This window comes from Rhinopithecus roxellana, chromosome 2 (assembly GCF_007565055.1).
Source record: "Rhinopithecus roxellana isolate Shanxi Qingling chromosome 2, ASM756505v1, whole genome shotgun sequence".
NCBI classification, from domain to species: Eukaryota; Metazoa; Chordata; class Mammalia; order Primates; family Cercopithecidae; genus Rhinopithecus; species Rhinopithecus roxellana.
In genome coordinates, this window is record NC_044550.1 from 47,201,840 (window position 1) to 47,219,377 (window position 17,538).

At 38.6% G+C, this 17,538-nt stretch overlaps 1 long non-coding RNA gene across 1 annotated transcript; it reads left to right on the forward strand.

Moving 5' to 3' along the window:
- Nucleotides 1–4,855: 4,855 nt before the first annotated feature.
- Nucleotides 4,856–8,785, forward strand: LOC115892591. Its single transcript, XR_004052459.1, has 3 exons — nucleotides 4,856–5,069; nucleotides 7,212–7,305; nucleotides 8,577–8,785. It is a non-coding gene; the product is annotated as an uncharacterized LOC115892591 (long non-coding RNA).
- The last annotated feature ends 8,753 nt before the right edge of the window (nucleotides 8,786–17,538 follow it).

Sequence of the window (17,538 nt, forward strand, 5' to 3'; positions counted from 1 at the left end):
GGATTCCCCAAAACAACTTTCCTATGTTGATGGATTCCCCAATTTATGAGACCACCTTTGTCTGTAAAAGCTAAATTCTTACCTTTGAGTCTTTCTTATTCCAGTATATGTGTGTTCTAGGATCTGCTATCAAACTCACTCTTGTCAGACTTTTAATCAGAAGCCAATGAGGTAAATAAGGACTTTATTCTTGGGAGGCAGTAGCAGTTTTATCCCATTTCTAGAAGCCCCAATAGTTATGATTCTAGCAGGAGCATCCGGTGCCTGGAACCAGGACTGCTGGGACAAGTTATACTGGCAATGGTATCTCCAGTGAGTTGGTTTTTAACTTGATTTGCAGTTGAGTTACTGGCTACGAGTTTCCAAATTTCATTCTCAAATCTTTCCAAAGGTAGTGTGAGCTAGCTAAAATACTTTAGTAAATTCAGTTCTTGATTAAACTATCCATAGTTGGTTTCTGTTGTTTGCATATAGGAACATTAAAGCAGAGAAGAACAGATTCAGGAGATGGAAAGAGGCCAGGTCCTAGGGATGTCATATGGGTTCTCAGATCCAGCCACACCTGAAGCCAGAACCCCTTGCTTCTTCATTTATATGAAGTGATGAATTCTCATTTTCTTCAAGCCAATTTGAATTGGATTTTTGAAGCTTGCCTTCAAATACTGATACTCCTCCACTTACAATGGGGTTGTATCTTGATACTGTATAAAGTTCAACTTATGGTATTTTCCACTTACAATGGGTTTATCCAGAAGTAACCACATCATAAGTTGAGGAGTGTACTGAAGGCATATGGCTTTGGCGTCATTGTAAAGTAAAAAAATCTAAGTCGAAACCTTATAAATTGGGGACCATCTATAATCTCAATTGTTGTCGCCCTCGTCTTCTCTATTATGTGCTATGTACATTTTTTAATGATTTTGACATAAAAGTTAAAATGAATAATATGTTTTTAAAACCCCATTTAATTCTCTCAGAGGCTATTTATTACTGTGATCCAAGATTTCTTTTTTTTAACAGGCCGGACATCTGTTTAATGTTTAACATCAGATGAAGCCAGAAAAGAATTTGACAGTATTAATTTCATTTTTATCCTTGCAAAATTTTTTATTGTTTTAGCTTTTTAAAACATCTAACGTACTTAATAGTGGAAAGTGAAATTAAATGTATGGTTTTTCTAATTGATTTCTAAAGTTTTATTAACTCATAACCAAGCTAGATACTAATTATTTATGTTTAAGCATTAAACTTCACATGGTTGCATATACTTTTTGTAATAATCTGCCCACATTGTATTATAAAAATAGAAATTACACATTCACTCAAATGGATGTTTTCCTTCCAGTGGAAATGTTTCTAGAGTACATATTGTAATTTACTAAAATGTTTGACATCAAATTTCTTTTTCTGCCATTATAATTTCTGGCACATGCATTTCACATAAATGTTGGTCAAAGGATGTTTCTAGCACCCCTCCCACCCCAAAAGTTGTTGCTTCTCAATGTTTGTGAAACAAAATTATACACCTTTCTTTCTCAGAGCTGGGTCATATGGGCTAGTGAGTTTACTCATTGGCATGTGATTTGGACTTTCATCAAACCAACTAACCAAGATGAAACCAAGATGAAAATGTCAACTTATTTGAATGAACACATCTGTGTTACTTAAAAAAAAAAAAAAAGCATGTTGGCATAACATACACAAACACGATATTGGATTTATTTTTATTCTTTGGACTCAAAAATGTAGTTGATTCTTATCATTATAAAAGGAAAGATGAATATTTTTAAAAAGAGTGAAATTATAGAAACATTCAAAAGGAAAAAAGTATCCAGAATATTACTATCAGACATAACCATTGTTATTTTGGAGTATTATCTTTAAATCTTCTAACTAGACATGTATTTTAATATTCCTTTTCATTTTTGAGATTATCATGTCCACATAGTTTTATATAATGCTTTTTAATTAACTTCATAATAAAATAGTTGTAAAGCATTAATTTTACATCATCTGCAATTTGGATGAAATTATTCCATTGCATGACACTGTTACTTTGTTTGTGAATATGAGAATTTATAAAATTATGGAATTATAATTTTAATTTTATAATTATTATAGGTCTAGAATAAAGTCTTAGTTTTTATAATCTAATTATATGTTTGGCTTAAAATGCATTATAATTTCACTTAATTTTCCAGATTACCGTGAGAGGTATACAAAAATGGTAGCATTAACTTTGTTCGTGGGTAGGGAGTTGGTGGGGCGTGGTGCCCGTGTGAGAGAATACACACTACACAGTCAAGAGACTTGAGTGTCTAAAGCCTGGCTCCCTTCAAAAGCAATGAACTCTGTGATCTTGGCCAAGTGACCCTGAATTTTAATTTGTGTAGCTGAAGGTTAGGGGATGAAATTAGATCAGGGGTTCCCAAGCTGTTGTCTGTGAATCAGTGTTCATTTTGGACAAAGTTCTATCCAGTCTGTGATAAAAAGAGAAAACAAGTCAGTGAGTTTATCAGACAACAAAACTTATTTAAATATATTTTTCTCTCTCTTTCACCCCTTAAGGTTATAGCCTTTTCAGGAACCACTGCCTTAGATGATGATCCCTTCGGACTCTAAAATTCTGAAGCTATAAAGTAAGGTCTTAGGGACTCGAGAAGTAAAAGGTCAACCTAGTTAGAGGGTCAGAAAAACAAAAAATAAAAAGAAAACATAAAATATGTCATGAAAACAGAGAAAGAAGTTATCTGTGTGTGTGTGTGTGTGTGTTTTAGCAATTTTGAATTTTTAACATTATCTGGTGCTCTGTAAAGACAATAGAGACAAGTTGACTTCCTGTTCTGCTGGTGAAACTTCAGCCTCAATTCCTGGCAGAAGTTAACATTTAACATGACTTTAGTTGGGCCTTCCAATTTTTCTCATGGTTAGAGAGAGATTATGTAAATCAGCTTCACTAGTCTCATTTTACATTTTAATCTGATAAAACGGGGTGACCAGAAAGCCAGATCTGATGGAAGGAGGAAGGGGACATTTGCTTTTCCTTCTCATTTCCATTAGCTTTATGTCCTTGTATCTGGAGAGCACATAACGCTAGGGAAATCTGGGTTTTCTTACACAGCTGGTTTTAAAATACTGCTTTGCAACTCACTATGTGTAAAAACCAATCAGTAGTGCATGGATAGATGGCTCTTTAGTGAGTTTGGAAGTGAAATTATAGCTGTGATGACACATTTGCAGGCAAATGGTGGGGTGTGTTTAAAGAGCTGTCTGCCCAGGGTTCAAATCAGGGCTCTGGTGGCTGCATTTGAGTAGATGAGTCATTCATCTGTCATGACCTCTGGAGTCATCCTCATTCACACAGGTTTCAGATTCATTCACATAGACATGATATGTGTATGTCTTGAGGAGAATAATCAAGAGCTTTCCCCTTTATCATGAATTACAGAAAGGATTTATAAACCTTAAGTAGAATTTGAAATATTTTTCCAAACCAAAATAATATATTTACTTTTATCTACAACATTATGTTTTTGTAGTCTTCCAAATATTTCCCTCTAATTGCTTTTGTGCTGAATTCTTCACTTTGATGGATGTGATTAAATTCTATATGGAAGGCATGGCTCGTCATTAAAGATCTGGAAATATACTGATAAAATATAATTGATTCTCATTTTAAAGTTTCACGTTTTATTTTCTCTTTCATTAGGAGTAACTTCTTATACAGCTTCTGCTTATGCAGATGCATAACATAAATAGTTTTCAATTTCCTACTTTCTCTCATTTTAAATGTGGGCAACAGAAGATGTGAATTTAATTCTTTCTGGTCCCTCATTCTGTCCAGGGTTTCCATTCATGTGGTTGTTCATAAGCATTATAGGCACACTTGGCTTCAGGGCATAAATGTATTCCCTACTCAGCAATAAAAATGATTTTTCTCTGAACTGGGACTGTGGAATCGATGGCTCTGGTTAAATGATGTCTTTGTCTGAGTCTCCCTTTTTTTTTTTTTTTTTTTTTTTTTTTTTTTTTTTGAGACGGAGTCTCACTCTGTCGCCCAGGCTGGAGTGCAGTGGCCGGATCTCAGCTCACTGCAAGCTCCACCTCCTGGGTTTACGCCATTCTCCTGCCTCAGCCTCCCGAGTAGCTGGGACTACAGGCGCCCGCCACCTTGCCCGGCTAGTTTTTTGTATTTTTTTTAGTGGAGACAGGGTTTCACCGTGTTAGCCAGGATGGTCTCAATCTCCTGACCTCATGATCCGCCCATCTCGGCCTCCCAAAGTGCTGGGATTACAGGCTTGAGAGTCTCCCTTTTTAATGTTTACCTCAGTTGCTTTTCCATTAACTCTAAGTTGCAGGGCACCTTTGCCCAAGGGCACTTTTGTAGAGGTAAACAAAGTTGATATCACACAGAGAGAAGTGATATCAGAGAGGGTCACATGTCTGGTGCTCCAGCTGCTGTAGCATTCAGGAGGCAGATTCCCAGAATGGGTCAATTTTATCAGTGTTTAAGAGAATAAAGAAATGTTAGAAGACTCCCAGAACCTGGCCCCAAATCTATTTTCAATCTGCTTTGTTCATGGCAAAGGACATTCAAAAAACAGGCAAGACAAGCGGTGAAGCAATCAGCTATAAATAGTAGAGCCTCTGTTTGTTTGAAGACAGTGTGTTCTGTCAAGGACTGCGAATATTTGGGTTCTTGCAAAGAACTGTGTCTAATTTTACTCAAATTTGCAAGTGTAGATGAGAAAATCAAAGAAAAAAGTACCCAAGAGAACATAGCACATCATACTGGTGTTTAATGTTCTGTTTCATTTTGTTTTTTGTTCTATTCACAGGACGGAAAATTTCCACTTTGCCTAGATTGTCTGCTGTTGCAGGGCTGCTCCACAAACTCCATTCACTTTACGGAGCATCTGCCACATGCCAGAAACGAGGCGTTAGCATCAGAAACACAAAAGAAACATTCCCACCCATAGCCCTGCAGAGGAGAAAGGCAAGAGAACTGAGAATTCTAACTTACAATCCCACGTGCTGAGTGCTACAAAGAGGGTGATACGGAAAGAAAGGTGAGGACTTAGAGTAACTGACTCATCCTGGTTTGTCTGGCAGATTTTTGGTTTTAACACTGAAAGTCTTGTGTCCTGGGAACCCCCTTAGTCCCAAGCAAAACCAGACAGTTGGTTCTCTTAGTGAAGTACTCAGTGGGAACTGCTGGAGGGAGTAATGGGATTGGGGAGGGAATAGGATGTTAGAAAATGTCCCAGAAAAGAAGAAATGTTTAAGCTGCCTCTGAAAGGCTGAGGTAGGAAAAGACAGGTGTGCTAGGCAGAATAATGGCTCCTGAAAATAAGCAGAGCCTAATCATTCGAGCCTGTGAATGTTATCTTATATGGCAAAAGGGATTTTGCAAATGTGATTAAATTAAGATCTTGAGACAGAGTGTTCTAGATTATCTGGGTGGGCTTCTCTGTAACCACAAATGTTCTTATAAAAAGGACATAGAAATCTGCTAACAGAGGAGCAGACAGTGGAAGAGGTGACAATGGAAGCAGGAGGTCAGAGTAATGCACAGGAAGGGGTCACCAGCCCTGGAATGCCCATGGTCACCAGAGCTAGGAAAGGCGAGGAAATAGATTCTCCCCCAGAGCATCCAGAAGGAACTGGCCTTGCAATAGCTTGACTTTAGCTGAGTGAAACTGATTTCTGGCTTCTGGCCTGCAGATGGTAAGAAAATAAGTGAGTGCTGTTTTAAGCCACTAAGCTTGCAGCGATTTGTGTCAGCAGCGACACAAGATGAATACAGGAGGGAATGCAGGGAAGGGCAATCTAGGCAGGAGGCTAGCATGACAAAACCTGTAAGAGGGCAAGGGATGTTCAGGATACCACAGGCAGTCAGTGTGTCTGCAGTGAAGCATGCGTGGGAACACAGTACGAGAGGAAGCTCCGGAGAGAGGCAGGGGCTGGGCTGTGAAAGAGTTTTTCCTCCATATTGAAGACAATGAAGACACACTCTATGCTTTAAAGCAGGGCTGTAATGTGATCATATTTCATTTCGGAAAAGTCTTTTTGGTAACAGGATGGGAAAGTAGATAATTGTGAGGAGGAAGAAGATTCAAAGAAGCAGAAAAATCCACTTAGAATGATTATATTGTCCAGGCAAGAAAAGATAGGACCCTTGATGGCCAATGGGGACGAAGAACAGGGGCAGTTTCTAGAGATTCTCAGGAGAGGGTTATACAGGATTTGGTGTCCACCAAGTGAGGCAAAGAAAAGGTTGAAATTTTCATTTGAGTGCTTTGGAGGATGGGGTTGTCAATGCAGAGATGGGAATACAGGAGGAGCAGCCTGTGTACAGGCTGTAGTTGGGAACCAGGGGTTAGCTTTTAGGATATAGAGGAATGAAATGCTTTCAAATGAGTGCATCTTTGTTCCATTCAAAAATTGAATGCCACTTATAATCATCGGATACCTCTCAAGATGTGAAAGATTAAAATTACATTTTAAAAGCCTAAGTTACAGGCCAAACGTGATGGCTCACACCTGTAATCCCAGCGCTTTGGAAAGCCACAATGGGAGGATTGCTTGAGGCTAGGGAATGTGAGCAAGACCCATCTAAGTTATGGTATTACATCACAAAAATACTACTATTTCTGTACTTAAAAATGCCATGGAATACTAAAAACAGGTATGTTAGTCCCCATTATTTAATTTTTGACTTTTGGAAATAACACTTCTATTTCAAGGTTCTACTTAATCTTCCCTTTTCCTCCACTGGAACCAAAATATCCTGTATTATAGATTTTTAAAATTTATCTTATTTCTTCATTTAAGGAGATAAGCTCCTGAAAACCAAGACCATGTTACATTCAACTTTGTGTCCTCACAACCTAGTACAGGATCTGCACATAGTTGCGCTTAATAAATATTTGTTGAATCAACCATTTACTATTGTTCTTCCTCATAGTAGAGCTGACTTTACATTTCCCAGTGCCTTATCATGTCTTTCTCATCACATCTAGTTGCTGAAGTCACTTGGATATAAAGGCACGAGGCACACCTTTGGTCATGATGAGAATAAAAATCTAGTTTGGTGACATACCAAGTCTCCTTTATGAATTTTCCACTGTTGTCAGGTTCTTTTCAAAGTGATAAAAATTTCCACACATTAAAGAAAAATTTGACCAAGAATTTTTCTTTCATCTCTTTAGGACTCTTCCCATGAAGAGAAAAACTACAGCAGTAGATAAGATAATGCATAGCCTTCCTTAAAGATGATTTATAAGTACAGGGTGGAGTGGTTCGGTAAGTAGTTATTTCATACAAGTGTCAATAAAGAATGTGTCTTTTTGCTTGGGGCTGTTAGAGGTAGAATTGTTGGTTGAAGTATTGCAGAATGTGCCCTTATTTGGAAATAGGGTTTTGTCTTTTTTTTGTGTTTTGAGACGGAGTTTTGCTCTTGTTGCCTGGGCTGGAGTGCAATGGCACGATTTCGGCTCACCACAACCTCCGCCTCCCAGGTTCAAGTGATTCTCCTGCCTCAGCCTCCCAAGTAGCTGGGATTACAGGCATGCGCCACCATGCCTGGCTAATTTTGTATTTTTAGTAGAGATGGGGTTTCTCTATGCTGGTCAGACTGGTCTCAAACTCCCGATCTCAGGTGATCTGCCCGCCTCGGCCTCCCAAAGTGCTGGGATTACAGGCATGAGCCACTGTGCCCGGCATGGAAATGGGGTTTTTACCCAGAGGTAATCAATGTAAAATGAGGTCACTAGGAATGGCCGTAATCTAATATGACTAGTATCTTTGTAAAAAGGAGAAATTTGGACACAGAGCCTGATGCACAGAGGGAAGATGGTCTGTGAACTTGGAGGATGGGAATGATGCACCTCTAAGCCAAGGGGCACCAAACATTGCCAGAGAACCACTGGAGTCTAGGGAAAGCCAGGAAAAGATGCTTCCTCTGCAGGTTTCTGAGGAAGTATGGCTGTGCCAACCCTCGAGTTTGGACTTCTAGCCTCCAGAATTGAGAGACAGATGTTTCTGTTGTTCAGTTGTCATCCAATTTGTGGCACTTTTGGTGACAGCTCTAGCACACTCATATGGGGGATCATAGACTATATACCAGCACCTCATCCTACCACGTTTTTTTTTTTTTTTTTACTTGAAATATTTTAGAATAAAAGCATATGTTGACAGTTCCAAATTCAAAGAAAGTTAGCAAAGTTTAAATATTTCTGTTTAGGACAGGAAAAGAATCAATTAGGCTGTTAAATGAATAAAGATTGAAAAATCGTGAAAATTTTTGTTAAACAGAACTGGCAATCATGCCAGTAGAGCCCATCACCGATCTATTCATACCTGAGGGGAAATTTTCTAGATATGACTGGCAGCCATGAGATGCCATCACAGAATAGAGATGGGATTTTATTTTTTATGTAAGGTGCAGAGACAGACAATAATCACTTAAACTAAGACTACTTACGGTCATTTGTGTAAAAAGTACTATATTTCCATTTCACTATACACCTCACATTGCATTAGTTACCTAATATGTCTTTCCTGCAATTTTGAAGGTGTCAAGATGTTAAGGACCATGTGTAACTTGTTCCTGGCTGTATCCCTGTGCTAGTGGGTGTCCCAGGCATCCGTGGTTGTGAGAGGAAGGAACAGAGGCAAAGAGGATGGGAGAGAGCAGAAGAGAAGAATCAAATTTGGTTTTATTCTTCATTTAAAATCTTCACATTTTTCCATCACAATATATGGCAGTATTTCAATCTAATTCTTTTTAAAAATAATATTGTGCCATATTTAAAAGTTCATCTTTATTTTTTCTGAAGTAAAGATATTTTTATTTTCTTAGAATGGGATTAAGAGCCTATGATATGACTGTTCCATTAGAATATTAGTTATTTATAATATTTCAGTTTCTATTTTATTTTCTGAGCATTATGTTTCAACCTCTATTCTCTCTCAGCCAACTATCTTGTAAATATCCCCACAAGGGAGATGTTATAGATAAATAATTGTGAGAAAAAATAATTGTAAGCAAATCTCTGTAGGTCTATAGTCACTTTGTCATATTAAAGGAAAAGGGCACAGGGATATATTTCAATTTGAGAATCAGGATACCTGTTTGCATTCTGCCACCAACATGCTTTGACACTGAATAAAGCTCTTAAGCACAGTTTTATTCTTTGGAATAAAAGCTTCTCAACAAACATTTTGCATTGATTACTTGATAACTATCTTTAAATGTTATGAACATCTGGGAATAAAAAATTCTCTCTGATTGCAAAGTGCTATATTGCTTGTGTTTATGTATAAAACTCATTCAGGAGATTGTTTATTCTTGTCATTAAGAAAATAAAGCCAGCATCAGCATTCTCCAAAAAGACCAGGCACAGTGGCTGGTCCTTCCCAGCACTTTGGAAGAATGAGGCAGGCAGCTCACTTGAGCCCAGGAGTTCAAGACCAGCCTGGGAAACATGGCAAACCCTGTTTCTACAAAAAAATACAAGAATTAGCTGCTGTGATGGCATGCACTTGTAGTTCCAGCTGCTTGGGAGGCTGAGGCTGGAAAATCACCTGAGCCCAGGAGGTCAAGACTGCAGTGAGCCAAAATGTAGACCTTTAAAATGATGACTTTCCTCTTTGAATCAGTCTTCAGGGAAGGCTACGTATTCATTTAAATTAGGTTAATAGTGTTTAAAACATGGCTGAAACGTCTCTTTTCAACTGCAGTCAAAGCTGTTTCTCATTCTTTGAATATCCTCTTTGATGGCAACTTTTTATACTCCTAATATTTAAATTGAATTTTTAATTTGATATTAAAAACGGCTAAAATGCCAGGCATGGTGGCTTATGCCTGTAATCCCAGCACTTTGGGAGGCCAAGGCCAGAGGATCACTTGAGGCCAGGAGTTCGAGGCCAGCCTGGCCAACATGGTGAAATCCCGTCTCTACTAAAAATACAAAAATTAGCTAAGCATGGTGGTGCATGCTTGCAGTCTCAGCTACTTGGGAGGCTGAGTCATGAGAATCGCTTGAACTCAGGAGGCGGAGGTTGCAGTGAGCTGAGATGGCACCTCTGCACTCCAGTCTGGGCGACAACATGAGACTGTCTCTGGAAAAAAAAAATGCTAAAAGTCTTTGTAACCAAATATAACTAATGAGGTGTCACTATAAAATGACACTTTCTGATATGCCCATATAATAGCTCTGAATGTTACTTCCAAAAGTTGTTTCAGAAGCAATTAGGCAGGGTCAGCATATTGGGATTAAAGGTAAAATCACCCATGATTATCCTCGGGAAATAAAATATTTACTTGCACTTCTATATTATGATGTATTAGTAAAATAAAATCTTACTACTATACGGTTATACCTCTTGTTTGTGACAGATGATGTGAAACTCAGGAACAAAATGAGAAAAATGTGCTCTAGTGAAAAGTCTAAGGGTGATTTTCATCTCCAGGCCTGCAACATACAACAAATAAATTCCTTTCTTTTCCTATGAACAGAAGAGGTGGTTCGGGATAAACACAATGAGAGTCTTAGAAAAGCAGGCATATGTGTGTGCGTGTTTCCTCCTTTGAGGTTGAGGTGAGCTCACAAGAGAAAACATGCCTCATGCCATTGATACTATAGTCTCTAGCCCTAGGGTTGCCCTGGGATTTCCATAGACTTCAGAATGCTCAAGGCATCTAAGGGATTGATTGTTTTGCCCACTGTTGGTCAGCAGTCTGCTCTCGTAGACTGGGAAATGGACTGAGTGCCCTTTTCCATGCCTGGCCAGCCACAGCACCACTTGCATTCCTGACCTGCGGGAAAGCGTATGTGAGTACCTCAAAGCCTACAGGCCTAGTGCAATGTAGCAGCTGCATCTGATCATGTAACCTCTTGAAGCTGTCGTGTGTGGTCTAGTCTCATTTTGGTGTTCTGTCCAAGGAGCACAGTTCTTAACCAAACATATTTGAAAAGTTAATCAATTTGTTCACTGTATAATTTGAAATGCATTAAAGCGAATACTTATGGACCTTCTGGAATATTTCTGGGATCCCTGTTCTTTCACACCTTATACTCTTTGACACGTAATTATAGATTCTCATTTGCCAACTGCAATTCCCCCTCTCCTGCTAGGCCCTTCCATTCCTCTTGCCTCTCGGGTTCTGTAATATTCTGTTTGTTCTCCAATTCTGCATCCCAAAAGATTAGAAAAGGGTTTTGCAGAGATAAGCTGACTTTAGGTAAAGCGAATAGAAATTGGTCTGATAAACTGGAAGTCAATGGACATACTAATAATTGCTATTGTGTTTAGTTTGTAATTTTAGTTTACAAATTCTAGTGTCTGTGCTGCATTCTCATTGTGACTCGGTATGTTCTTTCCATTCCCTACAGTGTCCTAGTTACCCAATCCTCACAGTATTTTTGGCTGTGATTGTTGTTTATATGGTATCTTTTTAATTCTCCTGCATCTCTGACCTCTCTCTATTTCACTGCATTGTCGACTTCTTGCCTCATAATTTAGTTTGTCTCCTCAGATTCAAGCCACATGCCCTCTGCCTAGTCTTGCATTGTCTGATTGCAGGGGTAGGGACAAAAGTGAAAGATAAGACAAGGGCAGAGGAGAGGCAGGGACACAATTAAGGAAGATGCCTCAATTTAGGCTGGGGAGAGTCTGCATGCAAGGCAGGCAGGTGCTGATGCAGAGATCAGGAGGCGAGGATGGAAGATTTGCCTCTAGGGAAGATACTCTAGGAGCTCTGCTGCAGTTTCCCAGAACAATTTTTGAAAAAAGATCCTAAAACTGACTTGAAGAATAGATGCATCATTGGAATAATCACATAGCCTTTCAAGGATTCTACTTTGAAGATGTCAACACCATTGAAAGCTAGATATTTTGCTGTATTTAAGAGAAGTATCACTTCTGTGACTTTATAGCCATATCTCCTACATCTGTGCTATTGTTCTTCATATCTGAAATAGAGGTTGACAGTCATCACTAATGATGCAGATGGAGCTTTCTTTTATTAAATATGTAGTATACCTGAGGCCAGGCATGGTGTTTCACGCCTGTAATCCCAGCACCTTGGGAGGCCGAGGCAGGTGGATCACTTGAGGCCAGGAGTTCAAGATCAGCCTGGCCAACATGGCAAAACCCCGTCCCTACTAAAAATATAAAAATTAGCGGGGTGTGGTGGTGCGCCCATCTAGTCCCAGCTACTCAGGAGGCAGAATTGCTTGAACTCAGGAGGCAGAGGTTGCAGTGAGCCAAGATTGTACCAGTGCACTCCAGCCTGCGGGGCGACAGAGCAAGATCTGTCTCAAAAACAAAACAAAACAAAACAACAACAACAACAAAACAACAACAAAGAAAAACAGTATACCTGAAAGATCAGATAAGGAGCCAAGGCACTAACACATTTCCAAAATATATTATTTTCTCTAGTAACTGTCTAGGGAACTTAAATTCTCTAGACTTTACTTTTTCATGCAGGCTATTAGGGGTCTTAGTTTCGTGCCCTAGTGAAAAAATTTGGGGGTCCTTCAGCAAGAGTCAAGAGGCTAAAATAGGCAACAAAAGAGCTTTCATATGAACAGTTCTCAGGAACCTGAAAAAGCAAGCCCTCATCTCTTCAGCCCTACCTCTCCCTGTTTCTCAGAAACAACATCTTATTTTTTGGTTTTTACTTTCATATCTGAAGCAAATATTTTTTGACCTCCTTTTACCCACTCAAATCTCTCCATACTTTAAGGTCCAGATCAAGTCTAAACTCTCCCAAGACTCACGTTGACTGCCCCAGTTCACATTAATAGGTTCTCTGAACTCCTATGGAAGATTTCGATTTTTTCATCAATTCTACTCATCCTAGAGTTGTGCCATGGGTGTCAGTTTTGTCTTGATAATCAACCATATGACAGCACTTTCTGAGGAATGGGATTATTGTGCACCTTTTGTATTCTCTGCCCATTTAAACCTACTCAACACATTATGTAATGAGTCTTCAGTCAATACTAGCCAACTGTAGTTAATCAACAAATAAATACCCCCTAGAGCCCAAGATAAAAGAAAGTTATTTGGTAATAAGGAGTTCATAAGGGTCAAAATCTTGGGAGAGTTGTTCAAGATCTGAGCTAGGAAAAGCTAAAGATTTTGTGGAATTAATGTAAGGCATACCTCAGACAGGAAACATAAACCACAGTTATTTTTTAGAAAGATTTCTTCCACATAAGTTCCATGTTGAGAAATTGTTGCACCTAATTATTGGTTAACCTGATTTTCAACAAGAAAACAAATTTGATACCTGCAGAGAATCAATCAGGAAAGATTTTACCTCATGAGATTTGGGACTTTCAGCAAGCTCATTTTGTGAAGTTCATTTCCCTCATGAGGAAAACAAAGAGAATCCCTTGGTTCAACAACTTGGTCTCTTGACACTGCATGCACAAAGTGTAAATGTGGGAAGACATAGTAAATCAGGCAGAATTGGAGGGTGAAAAGACCAGGAGAAATTCTGCAAATTTCTAATTTGACCCAATTTTTCTTACACAGTGATAACTGCTGCCAGATTTAAGATTCAACTAAACCTCAAGCTGTGAAGACATTACGTTTACTCATAAAAATGATCCAATGGAATATTTATCAGCTTAATGGGTATTGTGTGAAGTTAAACACAAAACAGACAAAGATCTAGAATGCAACAGTCATCAATACAGGGCAAGGAGACAACAAAAATAAGGTTGAATTAACGCCAAAATTAAGACTGTATAGTATGCACAAATAAAGTGTTGAAAGTCTTTTATGAATCACTGGCTTAAACATATCTGTATGGAAGAGCTGGGAAAAAGGGTTGCTCTTCTTTCTGTTTCTTTAAAGGGGAGCCTCTGAGACACAGGGATCATTTTTGTTTCGGTAGGTGGAGTTCACTAACCAAAATGACAACAAACTCTGGGAAATGGGCACTTACTCCTGGCATCTGTTCAAACCTGCTAAAACCAGGCGTGTTTTCCTGTCTGATGTATAAGCCACCCAGGCACAAATTAAAAGCAGATGTTCCATGGTTTTTTGAGGATATTTATAGCTCAGAGTCTATACTTTCTGGTAATCTCTATACAGCAGAACATTCTGAAGGGATAGTGAGCATTTTGCAATAATGAATACCCCATTCTAGTAGATTTCAATTTCTCTGTTTTGAAATTATTCTACAGACCTTCTTTCCTCAGTGGGAAAAATTATTTTTGCAAAAGGAACATGTGGTATTTTCCATACTACATATGCCCTAATTACACAGTCACAAGATTTGATATGTGAACTAAAAGCAAGAAGTATAGTTTTATTTTTATGTCCTGAACTCCCTCTCTTGTTAAATTCATGCATTTTGGTTTAGTCTGTTCTTCAGAGCAATCACTTGAAATATGAAGCACAGCAGCATTTATAAATTAAAATGGAAAACATTAGGGTTTCCATCGAAGGAAATAAACATTGAAGGAAGTAAATCTATTCTACCAAGATGTATTGTGTGTTACGTGCATAGAGCAGGTACTACGGAGATTAAACAAAGAAGCACAATTGTTGCTCTTTGACTTCAATGAACTTGAAATTGTTGGGAAGAGAGTGATTCAGTGCAGAAAACTGAATTTAATAATAGAAAATAATACAGCAGGTGTTGCCTACATGTATACAGAAAATGATAATCCTGGGGAGAGATTTTAATATACCCTGAAATAGTCATCTTTGATATTAAACACAGAGTAGTCTCATAATTCAGGACTGAATTATGGAACAATGGACAATGAAAGTGAATTAACTTACTCCAAAAATGCCCATATCTCAAAAGGGCCAATGCCCTGAGCTAGGAGCCGTGAACACAGGAGGAATGAGATCCCATAGGGAGGTGATGTGCCTGCTAAAGTGGGTCCAACTTCTTTGCCTATTGAAACAATCTTAGAGTTCCCTTTCTACAAAATAATACTTGTCCCCTGTTTTTTGAAGCTTTTTTTCTAGGTGACACTTCTATCCCTTGAATAGATTCTTCTATCTCCCCCTTTCCCTCCCTAAACTGTACTTCGCTCATGAAGCACTTCCTACCAAAGGAGAGATGGTAATGAGGCCATCTCCACCGACGAGTGACTGACTGAAATAAGCTTGCCCTTAACTGGCTTCACTCACCGCTACACAAGACGCTCTCACCACTTTTCTTGAACACAATATCACTTTGGTAGTAGTTCGTGGTTTTTCTGTTTAGTTGTCTTTCCCCTTTTCTGCTAATATTAGTGTTTCCAACAAGACAATCGTGAGCTCTTTCTAATTTTTAACACAGTATCCATTAAGCAGATTAATGCTTCCAGTGATGATTGTGGTTATGAATAAATATAGTGCCTTAGAAGTTTAAAATGGAGGTTTATTTTAACATTTGTAAGTCTTAGCAGGGCTTACTGAGAAAGCTTCCAACCCTAAAGTAAAATAGAGGTGTTTCTGCAAAATGAGATGTTTCAAAATTTTTCTCTTCACCAACTCAAACAACTCAGAATTTTTGAACGTATTAGTGAAAATGATTCAGGAGAATTAAAAAATTTGGTGACGTTTGGGGAGTGATGGAACCTGGAAGCATTCTAAAGGCACATTTGTGACAGCAGAATCATAAAACTACCTGCAAATTACCTACAGACTTCAGTGATCTCTAAAGCCTCTACCCTTAAACATGTCCATTCTGTTTCTTCTTTTCAGAAAATTAAGCTTCCGTGGAAATCAGGGCAAAAGTTGCTCCTGTACCCTCTCTGTCACTTTCTATCTCTTATTGGTCAACAACAGCTACCTCAGAGAGGTCCACAGAAAGGATAGCTCCCGAGTTGACCCCCTTCATTTATTTATTTATTTATTTATTTATTTATTTATTTATTTATTTATTTATATTTTTGGTTTTGAGACAGGATCTCACTCTATTGCCCAGGCTGGAGTGCAGTGGTGTGACCTCAGCTCACTGCAGCCACAATCTCGTGGGCTCAAGCAATCCTCCCATCTCAGCCTCCCAAGTAGCTGGGAATACAGGCGTGTGCCACCACACCTGGCCAATTTTTGTATATTTTGTAGAGACAGGGTTTCGTCATGTTGCCCGGGCTGGTCTCAAACTCCTGGGCTCAAGCAATCCACCTACTTTGACCTTCCAAAGTGCTAGGATTGCAGGCACGAGTCACTGTACCTGGCCCACCTTTTAATTTTACTGGACTCTACTCTAAAATGATATGAGAAATTTCTTATCAGAACTTATTTTTCTACTGGGATTTATCTGTTGGAAGTTACTAGTAAGAAATCCCCACCCATCAAAAAATGAAAAAGTTTGCTGTTTGTGTTGGAATGGCTTAGGCTATGAATTCAAGTTTGTGCATTTATAGCCTGTCTTTTGCTTCTTCTGAGTTATTTGGCCATAGACAATGTACTTAACTTTATCTTGCTTCAGTTTATCTATAAAATAGAAATAAAATAATAAAATAAGGATCACTTTATTAACCATAGACACTGAACTCCAGCCTTACTCTCTTATTCTTTTTATAACTTGTTACTTGTCTTTGGAAAGTATGGATTACCCTGGTACAGCTTAGAAGCTAGTGTTAGGGAGCCTTGCTTTCCTTAGGTGATCAGGTCCTAAAGATGAAGTTGATCATTCGCAAATCAATAAATGTAATCCAGCATATAAACAGAACCAAAGACAAGAACCACATAATTGTCTCAATAGATGCAGAAAAGGCTTTTGACAAAATTCAACAGCCCTTCATGCTAAAACGCTCAATAAATTCGGTATTGATGGAACGTACCTCAAAATAATAAGAGCTATTTATGACAAACCCACAGCCAATATCATACTGAATGGGCAAAAACTGGAAAAATTCCCTTTGAAAACTGGCACAAGACAGGGATGCCCTCTCTCACCACTCCTATTCAACATAGTGTTGGAAGTTCTGGCTAGGGCAATCAGGCAAGAGAAAGAAATCAAGGGTATCCAGTTAGGAAAAGAAGAAGTCAAATTGTCCCTGTTTGCAGATGACATGATTGTATATTTAGAAAACCCCATCGTCTCAGCCCAAAATCTCCTTAAGCTGATAAGCAACTTCAGCAAAGTCTCAGGATACAAAATTAATGTGCAAAAATCACAAGCATTCATATACACCAGTAACAGACAAGCAGAGAGCCAAATCAGGAATGAACTTCCATTCACAATTGCTTCAAAGAGAATAAAATACCTAGGAATCCAGCTTACAAGGGATGTAAAGGACCTCTTCAAGGAGAACTACAAACCACTGCTCAGTGAAATAAAAGAGGACACAAACAAATGGAAGAACATACCATGCTCATGGATAGGAAGAATCAATATCGTGAAAATGGCCATACTCCCCAAGGTTATTTATAGATTCAATGCCATCCCCATCAAGCTACCAATGAGTTTCTTCACAGAATTGGAAAAAACTGCTTTAAAGTTCATATGGAACCAAAAAAGAGCCCGCATTGCCAAGACAATCCTAAGTCAAAAGGACAAAGCTG